We start from the raw sequence: 20120 nt of genomic DNA, 5'->3' as shown, positions 1-20120 counted from the left end.
ACTTGAGGTCGTTGCTAGGGTATCCATGGTGGCTACTATCAGAAATAAAGGAGTTACTATAGTGGTTTGCTAGTATAATCATGTTGGTTGCTATGGAAACTGACATACATGCTTTATTTCAATGGTTGCTATGTTGGTTGCTAGGTAGGTGGTGGTTTAAACAAGTTGTTGGGGGAGGGATTCTCAGAGGCTACTTAACATTACTTTCACCACCTTAACCTGAATATCAGAGCCTCAAGTCTCTTTTCTTGTTAGCATGACTTCACAGCACAGTGCTGAATTTATTTTATATTTATTGGTTTTATTGGTTCCTTTTAGAAACATACCAGCCTATATAAATTAGGGCTGTCAATCTTCTTCCATAACCCAATTTGAATTTCATTCAATATTATTTTTAATAACCAAATTATATTTGAATATTTAATGCTCAAATTTTGCCTATTATTAATATTTCCGATGCATCTCTATACACTGTATAAATGGGCTTATGTATTACGTGGTTGACTTGTTATATTGAACAAAAGCTCAGTCTACCAATGATATCTGTGCAACTTGAGTGGTTTCAATTTCCAGACGCGCATACACACTGAATGAACGCCCATACCACTACCACTTTATGCCTCTATGTTTGATGACGCCAAATTAGCAAGTATTTCCTGATATGGAAAAAGTTTGCTTTCTTTTTTTCTATCGGCCTGTGATTCCATGAACCAGAGATGTGACAAAAGCACCGGACATAGCCTATAGGCAAAAACCTAATTCTTGCCTGCTTTAGCTGGGCAGTTCCTCGTCCTTGGACTGTTTACCTACCTAACTTGTCAGGGTGTAGCGTTATCAGATGTGCACTCAGGCTACTCGCTGCTACATATTCTGCAGATTACGAAATAGGCTAATTGTTATTTTTCCGAAATCGCTGAAATGGTCAGGAGTGGTGATCTCCGTGGGTGCATCGCTTCTGCCATAACTGCCAAAACACCACATTCGAATAGTAATTTCCAACATAAAAAAACTCCCGAAAACACCACATTTGAATAGGACAGTATTGATTTTTTAAATATTAAATTTATATTCGACTTTAGAAATTCGTTCCAACAGCCCTAATATACATACAACTACCCCCCCCCCACACACACACACACACACTCACACACAAACATACATGCAAACACAAACACACAAACGCACACAGACACACACATACAGACAAACACATACTGTACAAGCACACAGACACACACACAAGCACACACAGACAGACACACACAAACACATGGCACTCACATACCTTGCATTTTAAAAAAAACTGCATGCAAACTTTTATCATCCAAGTCTGCATAGAAACACTCCCACACACATTCTATTATTTTGATATGGATATTTTATTGTTACCATGCCAACATTCTGGCCCTGCATGGTTGTGGTTTTGCATGGTGTCATCATGCATGAGGGAGAAAAACCTGCTGGACCTGTACAGAAATTACGGTAATGGTTGTTTACCAACATTCATACTCATATGGTGTACAGAAGGTAGAAAAGGTTGAGCCGTCAAGCAACACATTTGTGGATGGAGGGGTGAGGAGGAAATGCACTCAGAGTTAGTACGTTGGTGAAGACCATAAAGGCAGATGTAAACAGGCTTGTTGTAATGACATGGTTAACTATAGTCCCTTATTCAGCCCTCAGCTGGCTGAGGGGGTCCAATTGCACACTGCAGATTTCTCAATTTCCCTAGTCACCAGAATGTGTGTTTATTCAAAATTAGTATTCTGAATATACAGTTTATTCAGAATTAGCATTCAAACCAATAGCTGTAAAGTTTGGCTCCTCTAATAACAAACGAGTCCGAGTCATGAGCTAAATTTAGCGACTCGTGACTTCACTTGGGCTTGAGCACTGACTGAATGACTCAAACTTGGACTCAGACTCGTGCATTCAGACTTGCAAATTACCACCATTGAAACATTTTTAAATAAACAGAGTAGGCCTATTATGTATGAATGAATGAATGAAACGCAAGTGAAATGGTTTGTGCTGTTTTCATGTATGTGTGCACCCATCCATTTCTAAACACGCTAACAATACACACAGCGTCGGGAATGAATTATTTAGATATCTAATAATGGCAGGACAGGAGTTTCCATGTTATGTTACACTAGAGTTCAAACAGTAAAATGGATGCTATTAGGATGCACTGGTGAGGACGTGCCTATGAGCCATTACAGTTATGTTTTTTAAGTTTAACAACATGTATGCTGTTAAACTTAAATGACTGAAAAGAAATGTGCACTTGCCAGTGGCTCAAGTATCTACATCCCTCCACCTATTGCCCTCCACTTCCTGAGCTGCTGGCAAGTGCGCATTTCTTTGCAGTCATGTGCTGGTGCAGCAACCGCACTAAGAAACTGAACAGGCTAGTACGACTGCTGGAAGCCGTGGAGACTCTTTGCATAGATATCAAGAGTGGAATACCGCAGGCCTTCTGGATATCAAACAGAACAATACAGTGATTATTACTGCAAAGCTCCATTGCCACTTGAAGAATGGGAAGTGTGCCAAATAGATATCTGATCCTTCATACACAGACGTACCACTAAAATGAAAGCTAAAATGGACACTACAAGAGATGTTTCAAAGACAAAACCCCACCCCTCAGGCTGACCACTGCAGCTGTGGTTAAATGGCCCACATCTAACTGAAACAGTGCTGCATGATACCACTAGACCAGAGGAAACTGCTCCTCTTGCAGCAATAAAAAATAACAGCAATTATATGTGAGTGTTGATGTTGTGCTGTGTGTGATAGTGTGTGTGTGTTTGCATTAAAGTTGTGGCTAATGCAAATTATGCTAATGCTAAACAAACACTCAATTACACAATATGCATCGCTCCCAACAAATAGCCCCTTCGTTCTTATGTTTTCATGGCCTTTTTTTTAACATGTTTTGTTGCCTCTGGGCTGTCATGGTCATCCTTCCCTTCATGCAAAGCAAACCTTTGGATTCCTGTTGCCCAGTGGATGGCTCCGCCCCTGCCCTGCCCTCTCAGCCTCGATGCCCAAAGTCTACAGACTACATGTCCTGAATCTGCTCATCTGAACTAGTTGTCCCTTTTCCATACTCAAGTGAATAGTACCACATGGCACACCTGAACATTTGGTTGCTTACAAACAACTTACAAAACAAAGGAGAAATCCAAAAGTAGAAATAGGAACGGATGAAACAAAGCGTGTCAGATGAGCCACATTTGTACAGGTTTTTCTGGAATGCAGTTTTTGAAATGCAGCAATTGCTTTGAATCAGGGCTGGCGGAACACCAGGGGCGCCACACATACAACATTGAAAACAGATATTGTCAAATAATGCCAGAGGTGGTTTATGCAAGAGCAAGAAATCAAGTCGAGAACTACCGCCCTGTCTCACTCCTGCCTTTCCTATCCAAAGGCATTGAACGAGCAGTCTCCAAACAGGTCTCTGACTTCCTTTCACAGAACAACCTTCTGGATCCAAATCAGTCTGGGTTCAAAAGCGGCCACTCTACCGAAACGGCTCTGCTGTCTGTAACAGAAGCCTTAAAAGAAGCCAGGGCGACCGCTCGGTCATCAGTACTCATTCTGCTTGACTTATCGGCTGCCTTTGACACGGTTAATCACCGCATCCTTCTCTCTATACTCGCTAACATGGGAATCTCCGGTTCTGCTCTCTCCTGGTTTGAATCCTACCTCACAGGGCGCTCGTTTAACGTATCATGGCTTGGTCAGCTATCTGCACCTCACCATCTCACCACAGGGGTCCCCCAGGGCTCAGTACTGGGCCCCCTTCTCTTTGCTATCTACACCACCTCCTTGGGACAGATTATCTGTTATTATTTTGTTATTTTTGTGTATTGTTTTATTATTATTACTATTATTATCTGTTCGCATGGCTTCTCATACCACTGCTATGCAGACGACACACAGCTCTATCTGTCCTTTCCACCTGATGACCCCTTGGTTTCAGCACGGATCTCGGATTGCCTCTCAGACATAGCTACATGGATGAAGGCACACCACCTCCAGCTGAACCTCTCAAAGACTGAACTGCTGGTCCTCCCAGCTAAACCTACCATACACCACGACATCAACATCAAATTTGACTCCCTGTCTGTTTCACCTACCAGGACTGCAAGAAATCTAGGAGTTGTTCTCGACAACCAACTAAACTTCTCAGATCATGTTGCCTCAGTCGCCCGGTCATGCCGTTTCGCACTCTACAATATACGGAAAATCAGGACTTACTTAACTCAAGATGCCACCCAACTTCTGGTTCAGGCAATAGTCATCTCACGACTCGACTACTGCAACGCCCTCCTGACAGGTCTCCCAGCCTGCGCAGTGAAACCACTTCAGATGATCCAGAACGCAGCGGCGCGCCTGGTCTACAACCAACCCAAGAGGGCACATGTTACTCCACTACTCATCCAGCTACATTGGCTACCTATGGCGGCCCGCATCAAATTCAAGGCTCTAACGCTTGCCTACAAAGTAGTCTCCGGTTCTGCTCCCACCTACTTGAATGCCTTCATACAGACATACGCTACCTCCAGACCGCTGCGCTCCTCAGACGAACGACGTCTAGCTCTACCTCCGGTACGCTCAGGCCAATCCAAACTTTTCTCATCTGTTGTTCCTCGTTGGTGGAACACACTGCCAGTTCCTACAAGGGCAGGGACATCCCTCTCCATTTTCAAAAAACTCCTGAAGACCCAGCTCTTTAGAGAACATCTCCTCTCATAGCAACACTTACAACAAGTCTTGCTGATCGATCCTAGCACTCACCAGCCGTCTTAAACGGACACGTAACTGTTAAAAACAGCACTCACTGATGCACTTATTCTTACTGTACTTATTCTTATGTTTTTTAAATTGTCCAAATATTGTTGAGAATTGCTCTAAAACTTAAACTGTTTACCATGTTGTTAGTCGCTTTGGTTAAAAATGTGTCAGCCAAATGTAATGTAATGTAATGTAATGTAATGTAATGTAATGAAATGAATAATGTCATAAATGAGACCTAGTGGTGCAGAAAACGTTCAAAGTTGTTCCTGCGCTTGGCGAGGAGGGTGCTGATCTTCAGCCTCAATCACCAGGGTTGCTAGCAGTGGAAGGTAGCGTGACCATGGGACCTGAACTAGACCCCCTTATAGCCAGCCCAGGGAATGTTAAATATATAGAGTGTAGAATATATAGAATCAATAGAATGTGTGTGGGTGTGTTTCTGTGTAGACTTGATGTGCTATATGTATACATGTGATATATGTTGAATGTCTGACATCCCTGCTGAAAAAAACAGCTAGAAACCAGCTTGTGCTGGTAGCTGGTTTTAGCTGGTCTTTGCTGGTTTGCTAGAATGACCAACATACGCTGGCATGGCCAGTTAAACCAGCAGTGTAGACCAGCAACACCAGCTAAAATTACCAGCTTGAGGTGGTGCGAAAAGCAAAACCAGCTGAATTACCATCATAAGCTGGGTAAACCAGCTAAAGGTATGTTTTCGCAAGAGTTTTGCTGGTCTAGCAGGTCAACCATCATAGGGTGGTCAAACAAGCTGGTTAACAAGCTGGTCAACCAGCAAACCACCTTAAGCTGGTCAGGCTGTTTTTTCAGCAGGGATGTTGCTACAGTTATATACAGAAAGGAAAGATAATAAAATGTTGTGGGACAATCACTACCGGGCCACACCAAAAAGACAGTAGCTTACAGTTAAACAATTAGGCCTTCTATTAACAACATATAATGTAGTTTGTTACGTGTGCTAAAACGTGACATTAGGAACACCCTTGGGTGCCACTGTCTCCCGTCCCCTTTTTTACATGGTCCTCCCACTGCTAGCAAGATCAGCACCCTCCAGCAGTCATACTGGTCTATTAAGTCCCTTTAGCTATTGCTATGGTTCACAACAGCATTGCCACCTATCACACACTCTACACTGATCTCCTCAGTAAAAGGGACAGGGGAGTATAAATGAGAGATTGCATAATGATATTTGATTGCCATAGGCATTGCATTACATTTTCCATGTGACTAGTTCTGGTGTTTTCCAGATTAGACACACATATACCGTAAAACTTCAAATAATCGCCGAGTCCCTAAGAGACGCCTGTCTCTTTTAAACGCCTGGCGTGGCTACAGGTTTGGGTTAAAGGCCGGTCTCCAGTAGAGGCCTGGTCTGTTTTTTTAGTTTCGGGCTGTATTTAATCTTCTAAATATTCTTCCCGTCAGATCGTCTGTTTAAAGATTCGCAATGACACGAAACCGTTACAGAAAGGAGGTTACAGCAGTGTGAATTAGATGTTGCACGTCGTTACAAGCCGTCGCAAAGCATTCACATGTCTGGTCACAGTTGCAAGGTTTTAGAATGTTGCATGAAGTTGCTGCTCATCTCGTTGCGATGTGATTTGGGCTTAAGTATGGCGCAGACTGCGCACGTTATGATTAGATGGCATTAAAAGACTGCGGTGGGGAAACGCTAGAGTTCCAAATTGTATAACTTTTTTTCCAATATGAACTATGCCTATATGTCCGACTTCGTCATCGTTCAATTCATCCCTTGTGTTTAAAATTTGCGGATAGGCCGATGGTAAGCTTGTTTTTATGCTGGCAACAAAACCAGAACGGTTCGCGAACTTTATTCTTTATTCTAAATGTCATGGCGATAAAGAGAAAGAAGTCAGAAAAGGAATTTACCTTAGACTAGGTATCAGAGCCCGTCTACGGACATTCTCTGGCTATATATAACCTACTGAAATAGGTTAATGATGTAAAGTCAAGTGCGCTTCTATGGGACTGCTGTGTGCGCGCAGTTTTTATTGATGAGTCGGAGTGGCAAGTGCTGCGCATAGTTGCAGTGGAATGTGGCTGCCCAGGGCATTATAAAACTTCTCACTCTTAGACCTACTCATACACGGCGGTGAAATGGCGTATTTAGCTGTCTAAATTCGAATCATATGCTGGGGGAGAAATCGTCGGACATCCATGATTATTTTGTTATTCAGCACCCCTGGTCAAAAATATGTTCCTGCGAGCCTGGAAGTAGGCTATGATTTGAATGTAGACTGTTGTCAAATTTGGCAAATACAAAACGGGAGAAACAATATGGTTCATGCTCTCTCATGCTGTTTCATTTGTGCCGAAAAGGAGGGAGAATGGAACATTAAGCACGTTCCACTTTTGCATAAATAATTCCTGAACAGTTTTGGTCAGGGCTGATAATGCAACTGTATTTGACAAAGGACCGATATAGGCTATTTGCTAGTGACAAAATATGAGCTTTCAGTGTGATACGATCTCTTTGTAGATTACAATTAAAACGTGTTTCATCTGTTCTGGCTATCCAGCTATTTGGATCTTACTGTATCTCACAATGAACAAAATCTCAACACTAAATTAATGATGATCCGTAATTGTCATCAGATAGCCTAGTCATATAGGTAGACATAAGATGAAATAATTAATTCGATAATATTTTCCATCTTTGCAGAGGAAAAGTTTTGTGTAAAGGGAATTAAAGGCCTGTCTCATATAGACGCCTGTCTCTAATACTAGCCTGTGCATTTTGGCGATTTGGGAAAATAAAAGCCCGGGCTATTATTTGGAGTTTTACGGTACACTATTCACACACACACACACACACAAACAGGTTCAACAAGGTGACACAGGGAAGGAATGTCTCTTCAGAAGGTGTTTGTTTTTCACATTAACTGAACCTGAAAAAAAACAGTGCTCTGATACTGTATGTCAATGTGTCAGTGATTTATTGTTTGTGTTATTTGTACTTAAACAAGGTCATTGCCTAATGCAAATCAAACCAGCTAATAGGCTAATTGAAATAAAACCATGCCAATCTCTAGGTATGGTAAAGGGTATGTGATGATGTGGGGCTATTTTAATTCCAAGGGAATTAAAGGCCAAGGGAACTTTATCAGGATGCATAGTATCCTGGATCCATGAAAATAGCTGGCATTTAAAAATAAAAATTTGCCTGCCTGCCTCTATGGGAATTTATGTATGAGCGCATTTATTTATTTACGATACATTATTCATTCACAAAGAAAATTGGTGTCCTTAAAGGTTGAATATTTCCTCATATTTTTAATTAAGGCATTAAGATGCTGATAAAAGCTGATTTTTTATTTCTCTTTTTAGTTAACTTTAGCATGTGTATGCTAAGGGTATGTAAATGTCTGATTTCAACCGTATCTATCTCTATCTATCTATCTATCTATCTATCTATCTAAAGAGTTGACGTGACCCTATGCTTCAGATCATTGTCATGTTGAAAAGTCATATGTGGGGTGTATGCTCAAACATGAAGCTCTTGATCAGGGCCATTTGGGTGATTTCAGCTCTTTCAGAAGGGCACACAAATGAAGCGATAATAAATGGCTTTACCTGACCACTATCCCTAAATAACAGTATTTTCACTAATTCTAACGAATAAGCACAACTATGATCTTCATTGTAGTCACCTGCTGGTCTGTGTGTGAGCAATCTGCAACTCTTTTGCAGAAAACCATCATCCTGTGTGTCTATTGTCATTTGGTTGTTACCAGTCAGTATTTCTACTGGAGAGCAGCGTGTAGCCACCTGTGGTGTTGTGTTGTGTTTTTTTTCTGTGAAACTACAAAACAGCAGTTTGAAAATGACACATCAGCTACAATACGGGACTTTCCATAAACTTTCTATTCTTCAATCTCAGCCACAATGACACGCACACACACATGTCCTTGAGCAGTCACATGATCCAATACATTTGACCAGTGTTGCCACAGTTACCTTGAAAAAGTAATCTGATTACTGATTACTCCTTTAAAAAGTAACTTAGTTACTTTACTGATTACTTGATTTTAAAAGTAACTAAGTTAGATTACAAGTTTCTTTATTAGTTACTTTCAGCAGCTGCCGACAACACCCCCACCGCCTCAACATAAAAATGATAACCGGTTTTGCCAATACTCACTATACTGGAAGTGCATTTTAACAGTAATGTCAGCCATGTATAGCAGACATCCCAACCTAACCTACTTAGATACTGAAATTCAGATGTTTGTTCAATAATACCAACACCAAAATAAGGAAGCCTTTTTCATGTAGCCTTGGCAACTAGCCATCTTGTATAGGCCTGAGTAATATGCAAATGAAATTACACTTGTTAAACTCACCTCAACAAGTCTTTTGCAATCATTTAACCCGCTGTGAGCAATGCTAAAGTCGCTGTTAAGGAAGCTGGTCATGCTGGTTTGACCAGCCTGTCGTGTGGGATACAGCTGGTGCAAGATGGTCATGCTGGTGACCAGCCTGTCAAGCTTGACATTGTTGGTGCAAGATGGTCATGCTGGTTTGACCAACATAAGCTGGCACGGCCAGTTAAACCAGCAGTGTAGACCAGCAACACCAGCTAAAATGACCAGCTTGAGGTGGTACGACAAGCAAAACCAGCTGAATTACCATCGTTAGGTGGGTAAACCACCTGAAGGTATGTTTTCGCAAGAGATTTGCTGGTCTAGCTGGTCAACCATCATAGGGTGGTCAAACAAGCTGGTCAACAAGCTGGTCAACCAGCAAACCACCTTTAGCTGGTCAGGCTGGTTTTTTCAGCAGGGTGTTAGATACACTGACTGAACTGATTAATTAAGTTTGGGAGAAAAGAGATATAAGCACACTTACACTGAAAACTGATTGATTGATTTAGCAAAACAGACCAGGATGCTCTCTGTCTTGGATGCGCTTCAGGCACAAACGCACCACTCCTCTCTCTCTCCCTCGCCAGTACAGAATGTACAATGTACCTTAATGTTGTCATGTTTAGCTGACACAAACTCAAAGTAATGACTGATGTGCATCTCTCTCTCCCTCCATTGTTGTTTACGTTTGTGTCGCTGCGTGGTTTTACACGTGAATTGTCCTCATGCTGAAAACGTGAGCATAGCCTACATGACATTAATCCCCAAGACAAGAAGAAAGCAAAGAATATATCTTTTTACTAAGGAAAATGACAAAAATAGTAACGCACAGTAACTTAGATAAGTAACTTTAATCTGATTACTGGTTTGTAAATAGTAGCGCGTTACATAACTCGTTACCGAAAAAAGTGGTCAAAATAGACTAACACGTTACTAAGTAACGCGTTACTGGCATCACTGCATTTGACACACCTCTTCGTATCCATGTTAGCTCTCATTTCAGTGGTGCACATTACTATTTGAAGGCTCATGTCTGTTTATGAAGGATCAGATATCTATTTGGCACGCTTCCCATTCTTCATGTGCTGATAGAATGTAAAATCTATTGATTTTGTCTAAATTTTTGGGTACAATTTAGTACAAGCAAAACCAGTTGAATCACCATTCTGGGTACCAGCTGAAGGTATGTTTTCGCAAGAGATTTGCTGGTCTAGCTGGTCAACCATCATAGGGTGGTCAAACAAGCTGGTCATCAAGCTGGTCAACCAGCAAACCACCTTTAGCTGGTCAGGCTGTTTTTTTTCCAGCAGGGTAGTGCAGTGTGATCTACCATGTTATTTTCTCTTATTGTTCCTGTGAAGAAAACACATTTCACTAGCCTAGAAATCTAGACGCACCCTAGCGGCAGCAAATGTAATTTGCAGCCAGGGTAGTCTATAGCAACTCTCCATTGGCTTGCGAGCTGGAAAACTCAAACTTCGGTCAGGCCAATCACATCGTGTATAGCAGGGGAGTGCAGAGACCTTTGAAGGGGCAGGGGCTCAAATTTAAAAAAAGGGCACATGGAACAACATTTTCAGAAAACGTGTTAACTTTATTTAAAACTTAATTTTGATTACAACCCAATAGAGAATACATGCAAATTATATCAAAACAAAAACAGAGATCCACTGCCTTTTGCTGCCTCCCGCAGCTCCTTCTCCCTCTGCTTTCGCTTCCTGTCTTTAGTGGGCATCTTTGCACTGCAGAATATATCATGTTTTATAGAACATAATGCATACGAAAGCTAGAAAAGATACACACAATTTGAATGGTGTAAACTGGAACTTAAGTTTTACATTCCCTAGCCTATAAAGCTTTGATCATCTGAACCTGAGCTGGACATTTTTTTTTTTCATTTGCATTTAAATTCTAGCATTATGCTATTTCAATGATGATGGTGGGACAGGCTATTATATGGTTTAGCAATTTGCAAAGTAGTCTAATGTACTGATAAACATTTTATACATTTTTATATTCATTATGTATCAAGAAGAATGGGTGTAAATAGCAGACAGAGCTGTAACACATTTTTCTCATTTCTCTCCTTGGTTCTGAAAATTCAATAGGAGTGCATGTACTGTAGGCCTACTGTAGCCATGGCACAGACAGATAGGTCTTTTCAGTTTTCATTAGGCTATTGTCTACACAGAGATCATAGGCTATAAGGCTACATCTTTTTGATTAAATTGAAAGCTAATTTTAATAGCCTAGAAATCTAGACGCACCCTAGCGGCAGCAAATATGTTATTGCCTAGTCTGGCTTGTCAGGCTATAATTTTAATGTTTATCACAGTGAACTACCACCATTAGCAAGCTGGTGTCTTGCAGATTCAAGTGCTATGAGTGTGGCCATTGAGTGAAATGACGCGTAATGTAGCCTACTGTAAACAGAGAACGACGTGTGGAGTTGGGTTAGTTAAACAACTACAGTAGCCTATGTCGTCGGCTTATGACAATTTAGAAAAGGTTTGCCTACTCTGTTTTATGAACTAGGTCTACTAACCTAAGCTACTATAACATAGTAACCTAAACTAAACGAACGTTCAGCCTTAGATTTTCGAAGCTGCCAGGTTATTGAAATGGATGGACCATGACACCAGTGGGCATTTGATGTCAATTCAACATCAATATGACATCAAACATCGACGTCAAAATTACGTCTAGAAACAGGTCTAGAATGAAAGTTGTATCGACGTCAATGTACTGATGCCAATTTGACGTCAAGATTTTGACCTCAGCGATGTCGTTTTGATGTTATTTTGATGTCATACTTTGTTGGCATTTGAGGTCAATTCAACATTTATTTGACGTCAAGATGTTGATGTCGTTTTGATGCTATTCTGATATCATTCAATGTCAAGCTTTGATGTCAATTCTACATTTATTTGACATCAAGATGTCATGATGTTGATGTCGTTTTGATGCTGTTCTGATATCATTCAATGTCAAGCTTTGATGTCAATTCAACATTTATTCTACATCAAGATGTCATTTCCATGTCAAGCTTTGTTGGCATTTGATGTCAATTCTACATCTATTTGATGTCAAGATGTTGATGTTGTTTTGATATCATTCAATATCAAGCTTCATTGTCAAATAAACATAAATGCGACAAACATTGATGTCAAAATTACATCAGCATTTATTGACATATATTTTGATTATTTGTGCAGAATACAAGTACAAAGACAACAAAATGCAGTTTGTGTCTAACTAGAAGTGCAAAAAAGCAGAAAAGTGATATACAAAGTATACACCAATCCGCCGCGAACTTTATGGGCGCTGCCATCTTGCCTGCCGCCATTACTGCGTGCCTGCGGAGTGTGACGGTGTGACACTTGCTAATGGCTTTTCAATGAAAGCATCCTGTCAGAGAATATCAAATAGGAGATCCTGCTCATGAAAAAATGTCAGGTGAAAGGGAACATTGGGTAGATGATGTCAGGCAGTGGCCAAAACTTACCGATTAAGGTAATTTATTGACAACATAATGTATTAAGACGTGTATTAATTAATGACAACAATAAACCGAATGCTATCATTAGTAGCTGTGTTGCTAATATGTTCACAAGCTTCAGAAGTTGCAAATAACTATTAGCCACGACCACTTGTAGCAGTAAAATACATGTTCTTACAGGTATTCAGGATTATTTTATTAATCGTATGTATTTCATCCACTTTTAACGCACATCTTGGTCCTCCACTCGACAAGGAACTCTGTGTAATCCGTAAGCCTGTAAACATGGGCACTCAATGTGCAACAAAGGTTTGTGAATTTCACAAACGGTTTAATTCTAGGTCTGTATATTCCTACTGTTGTTAAAACAGCCGACCACACAACACGCTTTTCCCGGCATCACTGAACAGCATACGTACTAAATAAAAATTAAGAAAAAGAAGAAGATTTCGCATCTACAGCTAACGTCTGCTACAGGCGCCTACGGGACCAACACATTATTTTGCTACTTCCTTAGCAGCAAGGCAACGCAGTAATGGCGGCGCTGCTTTACTTCCGTGTTTCGCCGGATTTGTGTATAGACAGGTGGTGCATATACAGGACAAGACACAGTGCCGTGTAGACAGTAGTATACAGTTGGTTTATAGAAGGTGGTTTAGAGTAATATAAATTAAATATGTGCAGTGTATTAGTAGTTATCTTATAAGGGCAGAATAAATATGGCTAAATATGAACAATGTATGACAACATGTACAATGTAGTAACAAGTAATGGAATGTTGGAGAACATTGAGAACATTGAGAGATCCAGTTGAATGGAGAGAGACAGAGAAAAGGTTTCTTTTAACAGGGTTCCTACACATTTTCTATTTTAAAATCCCATACTTTTTCCATCCTTTAATTTAAAAACTTTTTGGTAGATTTTTCTGACCATTCTCGACAATGCTACTCCAAAACCAAACGTTTGTCTCAGCATCCAGGAATCGTTGAGCACCTACATTTGTGCTTTAACATTGATGGTGTGCCACTTTTTAAATCCTCCAACTTCCAAATGTGGCCCATACTCTGCAACTTTCACAACTTTGCTCCTTTCATTGTGGCCATCTACTGTGGAGTTGCTAAACCAAATTTAGAGGAAGAGTACTTAAGTGACTTTCTCCAGGAGTTGCAGCAGTTACAGCAAGATGGCATTGTTCATGGAGGCAAAGCACTTCAACTGTCTGTGAAAGTATTCATATGTGATGCTCCTGCCAGGGCATTCTTTAAGTGCATTCTTGTTACCATTCTTGTGAGTAATGCACTATCAGAGGCACCTATGACGGGAAGGTTTGTTCTTGGGGCCAAAGAGCCAGGTGCGGTTCCAAGGGCTGAAGACTGTTTTGTTTAGGCCAGCTATGCTGCCACTCTGCCTCCACCGTACTGCTGCCACTCTGCCTCCACCGCACTGCTGCCACCTGTGGACAAGGAGGAGTGCGAGTTATACAACAAAATTAGTTATTAGTTGTTAGTGGCAGCACTAGTATAAAACCTCTAGAATCTCTAAAAACAATCACAAATAGGGCAGTTCATCACAGTTCAACAATTGTGGTTTGGAACTAGGCCTGCTGCAACTGGATTGATAAAAAGTAATGTAGTTGCAAACATCTCACCTGGCTACTTGTATTTGGGAAGAGCAAAAGCTATCAGCCATCAGCATGATCATGTTATTAGGTTGTTGTTGTAGAACAAAGAAAGGAATATCCAGTGTTTCCTCTACATTTATTTAAGCATGGCGGTCCCCCACGGTTTAAATCCCTCTCAAGCCCTCTGAAGTCACATTAAATGGGATAGGATTCAGGAACTAATTAATTTAAACCTCACTGACCAGAAAATGTAATGTCTCTGTTTCATAGCAGAGTTATTGCTAATCAGACATGATGTTGAGCAACTAGAATTGTTTTTAAAATCCCGGGAGTGACACCCCCAAGTTTTTTTTTCTTTTTTCCGGTGGGCGGATGGGTAGGTGGGTGGGTGGACTAGGGGGTGGCTCAAGGACTAGAGTGCCTTAGCCTGGGTTTTCCCATGCTGCCTTACGCACGCGATTTTATTCACGCTGCTAGGCAGCCTGGATTCTATGGACTTCGTTTTCACCTCAACGAAGGAACCAATCACAGAAGGGAGGGAGGGCAGCAAGACGATGACGACACGCCGAAGCCGTTCTGAGCTATGTACAGACGCATTTGATAGACATTCGTAGCGCCCAATAAACGGCTCTGGGCATTCGTAAACCATGTTTCAAATAGGAGAAAATTAATGTCTAATTCCCAGACCCTATCTCAATGAGGTCTGACGTTAGCCAGGCTAAGAGCGCCTATTCATGGAAGAGGCATACGTGTTGGAAGTAGTTTTCAGCTAAAGAGACACTGAAAACATGTTTTAATCTGTATACCATTAACATTGCATAACAAAAGTAAAACATTAATTTGTAGAGTACCAAAACCAGACGTCTTTTGAGTGTAATAAGATTATGGCAATCATTTTTACAATTGTTTACGACTTAACTCTATGTCCTCACTTGAAACCATTTGCAAGGATGGACGACGCTGAGTATAGAACGTGCTGGCAGTGACAGATAACATGTAAACGCGCCATAGCAGTGACGAGACGCACACACCATACAATCGGCCTGACATTTTGAGTGAACTTAAATGAACTACCTAGCAACAATTCCAACACTCACAAGTTAAGGATGTCTTCAGAGAGTTACACTTGATAAGCATCGGTAAAGGCTACAATCTTTGATAGGTGTAATCTCAAAAGAAAGTTCACTTTCTCCATCATCGAACTCTTGAATACAGTGATGGTACAAACCAATATCTGTAATGCAGTGGGTAAATTAACGTTACGTTAGCAGTAGTTTTTACGTTTTATGCAAAAAATATATGGTTTATGTAACAAACCCTTCAAATTTGAGAGAGACTGAACAAAAATATGAGTTTATTGTAAAGTTTTTGATGGGGGACCCATGTAAAAAAAAAAAAAAAAAACGAAAAACTGATGCATTTAGTCCAAATTAACTGTGCTAAAAAAGTAAAGTGAATGGGTGTTCAACTCTTGAAATAGCATGCATCTCCTCCCATGAAATCCCCGCCCCACCCCCACCTCCACTTTTTTCCCACGCTTAACGGTAGTGTTATATGTAGATAAATTACAATACTTACAGTATTTGAAGTAGCTGCACAACCATGCTAAATAGTATAGTTTTGGCACACAGTACACAAAGACACTTCTGCCATCATACCGGAATGTAAACTATACTCGTAAACGTGCTAATTACCAAACATTTCGTTCGAAAATTCTAAAACAACAATGTTTTTTAATACTTCAAAATAACATTGTGTGTGTGTGTGTGTCTTTACCTGGTGAGTGAACTCTCTTGCGAGCTTGGACGTGGCACACATTTGGAATATTCCAGAATGCACTCAGTGTTCTTACTGCAGCAATCCTCACAACACACCACCTGCAAACAGAGGGAGTGTTATATGTAGATAAATTACAATACTTACAGTATTTGAAGTAGCTGCACAACCATGCTAAATAGTATAGTTTTGGCACACAGTACACAAAGACACTTCTGCCATCATACCGGAATGTAAACTATACTCGTAAACGTGCTAATTACCAACCATTTCGTTCGAAAATTCTAAAACAACAATGTTTTTTAATACTTCAAAATAACATTGTGTGTGTGTGTGTGTCTTTACCTGGTGAGTGAACTCTCTTGCGAGCTTGGACGTGGCACACATTTGGAATATTCCAGAATGCACTCAGTGTTCTTACTGCAGCAATCCTCACAACACACCACCTGCAAACAGAGGGAGACTAAGATTAATATGTTGCAAAACACACAGAACATGAAAAGACCATCACTGAAGCACTACTACACTCACATGCATCTTAACACATGCCTCAGAGCAAGTCAGGTACATCAAACAAGGGGCAAATAAGGGCTATGAAATGAATATGTAGCCTAACACTACCCTTCACAAACTAAAGATCCCTTTACTTGTAAGCATGATATTGAGGTGCCACCCACCCATCACATCCATTAAATGACAGGTCTGTTAATAAACATGGCTATATTAAACTGCAGTTCCTTAAATCAGTGGGTAGATAACTGATATATATATATATTACTTAATTCATACAGGACCTCTTTGCAGTTATAGCAACATTATATTATGTATCAACACTAGCACTACATGTATTAAGTTTAAATACAGTGACCTAACGTTACCTATGTCCCATGGAAGTTCAAGGTAGAGCTAACGTTAACCGTTATTAATTCTAACGTTAACAACTTTCATCTGTGTCTGCTAGCCTGCATGGTAACAACAGCCATTTTAAATGTAGCTAACGTTACTTTAAATGTATAGCTAACTTACTTGCGCCTGATATTTCATTCTAAAACTAACAAACAGACAAACAGGCAAACAAACAGATATTCCACATAATAGTGAAGTCTGCTACTGGAAAAGTTAACATTAACAGCTAACATCGCTAGCGTTAGCTCACTAGCTAATTCTAAACATGACTAACGGCTTTGATTAACATTCCATTATGAAAACAATATATTTCGAATAAATTCACGTTTTCAATTGGCATACAAAAGTACTGTAATTCTTACCTGGGATATGATGACGGCAGAGTTTGTACAGCTTAGCTACACATTCAGTCAGAGGCATGACAGAAAAGTGACGGTTGATTGTTGAAGTCACTGGTGACTGCAGTTGAAAAGGAGCAAACTCAGCGAAGATTCTAGAGTGCTGCGCGAATTTGAATTTGATCAGGGGTGGGGGATGGGAATTGCTGTGTGTGCGCATGCGCTTATCAAGCGGTGATAAGCATCCGTTAAAAACAATTGTGAAAATGATTACTGTTGGCATTTTAGTCTGTTATATTACCAGACTGATTGGTATAAGTGTCAAAACAATAGTAACATTAGCCTAGTGGGCTATTATTACTACTATTAAGATTATTAACATTATTGGTTCTCATATGGGTTCATATTGGTTCTCAATGACGTCAATTCCATATCATTTTGACGCCCTTTTTCCTATGCCTTTTTTCTTGATATCAAATCAACGTTGATTTAACATCAATCATATTGACCCAAGTTTATAGACCAGTGACTACATGTTAGATTGATCCCTTGTTGGACGTCTTTACAACCACAAGCAAGCCATAGCTTGTAATGCTAAAATAGTATGAAATTATAGATGCTCAACATGGTGGTCAAAACCTTGACTAATTCTTGACATCAAATTGACATCACGGTGCCCGCTGGTTAAAACGGGTTTGATAGCCTACTTCATTAAACATGAAACAACTTTAAACATTTTATTCTCTATCTCTAAGCTGAATACTATTGCATGTTCATATAGGCTAACTGCCAAGTGACCTTACCGTGCTCCCAAACGTCTCCTGCAGCACTGTGCCTGCGTGCACCTTCCGAGAGTTCACTGAATGTATGACGTCACGGATTGGTGGCCGCAAGGCATTTCAATTAACACAGAACATTTTTATTTTTGTAAATTTCTAATTTCACAAACTATTAATGAGACATTTTAGCGAATATTCACGTTGGAACTAGCGGAAGTATTACAAATTTTAAAAAGTAAAAAACGGGTCTTGTCAAAAGGGCACTTGGACATCAAAGGGGCAAAAGGGCAGGTGCTGGAGCCCCTGTAGCCCCCCTTCTCTGCACGTGCCTGGTGTATAGAGTTGGTGGACTTCTTTTTCTTCTTTTCATTACTGAACACTTTCACCAGTCAAACCTGAACCTGAATAACCAGGACATTATTGTTACCATGACTCCTACCCCTCCAGTAGCAGAAACCAATCAGTGGAGGATATGAAGACAGATGTTAACAGGCTATTGGTTTATGCTCCTGGATAACCCCACCTCCTTAGCAAACAAATCTTGGTGTGCTCTTTGACCCTGATATCTAGTTTTATCACCATTGAGAACCTTGTGATGCAGCTCTTGTATGAAAGGCGCTATATAAATAAAGACTGACTGATAAATTGATTGACACAGATGACTGAGCTGACTGAGGGGTCTGATTGGTCACTTGCAGGACTGAAGAGGCTTGAAGAGACAGAAACTGCACAGATGAAAGAAACACTCCAGAATAACGAATGTGCAGCTGTGAGGTGATAGTCCAGCCCCTGGAACTCCTACAGAGAAATGACACTATTGACTAAGCACCAGTGGAGGACATGTTGTGATATGATAACATTACTCATCAGTGGAGCAGTAGCCAACCATGACTCTTAAACCTCCAACACACACACACACTCACACAAGTATTTCCTGTTTATCTTGGCCCACACCTGTAACCTGCATGCAAACAAGTCTGCACAGAATCACTCCCACTCACATCCAATTATCTTGATATGGATCTGTTGAACATATTTTACTATCACCATGCCAACATTCTGGACCTGCAAGCCAGACAAGACAAGCAAGAGGAGAGGAGGGGAGGAAAGAAGAGGAGGGAGAACTCCAGCTGTCCACCACAGCACTGTGTGAAACCAGACAAACTGCAGGAAAATCAGCAGGATTCAGAATGCTTGTGTCAATCATCAGAATATTTGACATTACAGAACAGGCTTTATCCAGCTGTCTCTTATTGGTCAGATTATTTAGACCTGATTCTTAGGTACTAATAGGGTGAAAGAGAGGCCTTTGTCTGACGTGGATTGTAGCAAGGCGTAAGACCACCACTAGATGGCACTGTGACTGTGCTCTGCTCTCTGGCTGCAGAAGTACGATGACCTCAGTCCACAACATAGATATATACACTAGATGTCGCCTTGACTACTGCTGTTCATTGGAACGAATGCGTCAATCGAGACGCCATCTTGCTTCAGTGATCCACTCCTCTATAATGCATTAGCGTCAATCTGGGCAAAGATGTAGCGAAAATAAAATCACCATAAATCGTCAAAATCTCAAGCAATTATCTAGTTTTTTGGGTTGTTCCAACTGACAGGCATGTATTTATGGTTGAGTCTAGAGAAAACTAAGCTTAAGACGATAATAAAGATACATTTTACCCGTCTAGCCCCATAGACTCCCATTCATTCTGCACTAGCTAGCGGCGGCCCCTAGAGGAACAATGAGTAAACTGCAACCAGGTTCGATACAATGAAAGTAAACAGGCTCTTCATAGACAGGCTCTGGTTGAGGCCACATACCCCTCGTCTCGTTTACTCATGTAAGTTGTAATCTCACCAGAAGTTGCTGTAGATCTGTAGAACATTTACCTCTGCTACTACATAGGCTACGCCAGTCGTTACTTTTATAATCATGGGTCAGTGCCATGGGCAAACGAGATGTAGCTGAATTCATAAATGACAAAG

General features: G+C 40.6%; 1 long non-coding RNA gene across 3 annotated transcripts; it reads right to left on the bottom strand.

Moving 5' to 3' along the window:
- Nucleotides 1-12375: 12375 nt before the first annotated feature.
- Nucleotides 12376-18488, bottom strand: LOC143124709 (uncharacterized). 3 transcript variants are annotated; one of them, XR_012987072.1, is made up of 5 exons: nucleotides 18159-18488; nucleotides 17380-17476; nucleotides 16457-16557; nucleotides 16112-16212; nucleotides 12376-14167 (listed from the first exon to the last, which is right to left on the bottom strand). It is a non-coding gene; the product is annotated as an uncharacterized LOC143124709 (long non-coding RNA). The 3 variants fall into 3 exon arrangements; XR_012987071.1 differs by lacking the exon at nucleotides 18159-18488 and having other exon boundaries at nucleotides 17380-17649; XR_012987070.1 differs by lacking the exons at nucleotides 17380-17476; nucleotides 18159-18488 and having other exon boundaries at nucleotides 16457-16953.
- Nucleotides 18489-20120: the final 1632 nt, after the last annotated feature.

The sequence above is a fragment of the Alosa pseudoharengus genome, unplaced genomic scaffold (assembly GCF_046254945.1).
Source record: "Alosa pseudoharengus isolate Yale_2024_CS ecotype anadromous, Long Island Sound unplaced genomic scaffold, YU_APseudo_1.1 YU_APseudo_1.1_scf_15, whole genome shotgun sequence".
NCBI classification, from domain to species: domain Eukaryota; kingdom Metazoa; phylum Chordata; class Actinopteri; order Clupeiformes; family Clupeidae; genus Alosa; species Alosa pseudoharengus.
The sequence above is the reverse complement of the archived record's forward strand: the minus strand, read 5'-3'. Positions and strand labels throughout refer to the sequence as shown.